Source organism: Pecten maximus, unplaced genomic scaffold (genome assembly GCF_902652985.1).
Source record: "Pecten maximus unplaced genomic scaffold, xPecMax1.1, whole genome shotgun sequence".
NCBI lineage: Eukaryota > Metazoa > Mollusca > Bivalvia > Pectinida > Pectinidae > Pecten > Pecten maximus.
The window spans coordinates 4,863-7,032 of record NW_022981727.1 but is presented as its reverse complement, the minus strand read 5'-3'; the positions used below and the strand labels follow the sequence as shown (position 1 = coordinate 7,032).

The 2,170-nt window shown below is 35.0% G+C and overlaps 1 non-coding gene across 1 annotated transcript; it reads left to right on the top strand.

The window, feature by feature from the left end:
• The first annotated feature begins 822 nt into the window (after nucleotides 1–822).
• On the top strand, nucleotides 823–1,011 carry LOC117320206. Its single transcript, XR_004530949.1, has one exon. It is a non-coding gene; the product is annotated as a U2 spliceosomal RNA (small nuclear RNA).
• The last annotated feature ends 1,159 nt before the right edge of the window (nucleotides 1,012–2,170 follow it).

Here is a 2,170-nt window from a genome sequence, read left to right as displayed (position 1 = left end):
TTGTTTTAAACATTCTACCTATTTAAACTTTTTATTATATGGGGGGGGGGGGCCACCATTTTGTATTGAATTCAGCACCAAAAATTCAACCTAAATTTACAACAAAACTAACTCCCCCTGACAAAAAGGCTAGACAAAAATTAACTTTTTCTATAATTTTACATCTGTGTTTGCCTCGCCCATCATAACTTGGAAACTTTTCTCTCTGAATATCCAATCAGTAGGACCCCGATGCATTCAACCTTCCTATTAAATCTTCGTGCCAAAGGGGGGGGAAAATCCCCCAATCTATTTTGATTTGGTTCTGTTGGTCCCTGTACATGTATTTTGTCCCTCAGTGTTTTCTGTAAATATATCAGAGTGCGATGAAATTATTGATTGTGAGAAAAACTAAGCACGAGTGTAAGTTATGAAAACTGACCCGGATAAACCCCACGGTAAAACTATACATGTGTAATTGACCCGAATAGAATCTTTCTCACAAAAACCCCATGTTCCTTTCGCGTCATATTAACTTTTATTTAGAGTTACATCCCTTCCACCATATCGCGATACGTTGTACAACGTTGTCCTTAAGTTCCTGCCCTTTCCACCCTACGAAAATATAGGTCGCGCGTGAAATACGTGCCGCGGGTATCAACTGGTCCTCGCAAATAGTTCATAATTCTTAAAATGCACACTTCCGCATCAGCACAAAGGGGAAATTTTCTTACGGGCGATTTCCACCTTTACAGGACGATAACCTCACTGAATATTTTCTTAGGTACCGTGAAAACGGGGAAATCGTATTAAAATAAGCCAGATTTGGGTGTAGCTAGCGGTATCGCTTCTCGGCCTTTTGGCTAGATCAAAATGTAGTATCTGTTCTTATCAGCTTAATATCTGATACGTACCCCACTGGGGTACTTCGATATAAACTGATTTTGGACACAGGGGAATGTCAGGGGCTTGCTCCGCTCTTACCACGGGTTGGCCCGGTATTGCAGTACCTCCGGGAACGGCCCACTCCTCCCACGGGAGGAGATACAAAAAAAAAAAATTAGTTTATCCCAAACCAAATGTAGCAAACGGTATTTACTTCATGATCACATTAAAGAACATTTCACCCAGCCAATCACCCCTGACGACCTTAACTTGAAAAAGTTCCTACCTTATTCAATGTCGCAACAATCTAGTAGATCAAATTGATATTAAAACACCAAAGCAAAAAGATGGGGTAAGTGCTAAACACGGTACTTACGAAAAATGTGTCTTTTAAATTTGGGTAGTGCTTTTATATCTGAAAGTGATAGGCGAGAAGTGACCAAATCTCGCTATTGTTTGCGAAAACAGTTATAAAGGCAGATTAAGGCTAAAACCATGTTCCCCCCCAAAAAAAAAAAACCAATTTTTTCCCCCAAACCAAAAAAAAATTTTTTTTTCCCAAAAAAAAAAAACCCCCCCCCCCCCAAAACTTTTTTTTTAAAAACCCCTTTGGTTTAAAAAAAATTTTTTTTTTTTTTAAAAAAACAAAAAAGGGGGGAAAAAAAAACCCCCCAAAAAAAATTTTTTTTTTTGGGTGTTTTTTTTTTTTGGGGGTTTTTTTTTTCCCCCCATTTTAAAGGGGAAAAAAATTTTTTTTTTAAAAAACCCCCCTTTAAAATTTGGGAAAAACCCCTTTTTTTTTAAAAAAAAAAAAAGGAAAAAATTTTTTTTTTTTTTTTTTTGGGGGGGGAAAAAAACCCCCAAAAAAAAAAAAAAATTTTCCAAAAAAACCCCTTTTTTTAAAAAAGGGGGCTTTTTTCTTTTTTTTTAAAATTTTTTCCTTTTTAAAAATTTTAAATTTTTTCCAAAACCCAAAAAGGGGGGTTTTTTTAAAAAAAGGGCCCCAAAAATTTTTTAAATTTTTTGGGTTTCCCAAAATTTTGAAAATTTTTTTTTTCCCCCCTTTTTTTTTTTTGGGGGCCCCCCTTTAAATTTTAAAAAAAATTTCCCAAAACCCCTTTTTCCCCCCCTTGAAAAAACCCCCAAAAAAAATTTTTTTTTTAAAAATTTTTTTTTTTTTTTAAAAATTTTTTTTTTTTTCCCCCCCCAACCCAATAAAAAAACCCCCCCCCCCTTTTTTTTTTTCCCGGGGGAAAAAAAATTTTTTTTTTTTTCCCCAAAAAATTTTTTTTTTTTAAAAATTCCC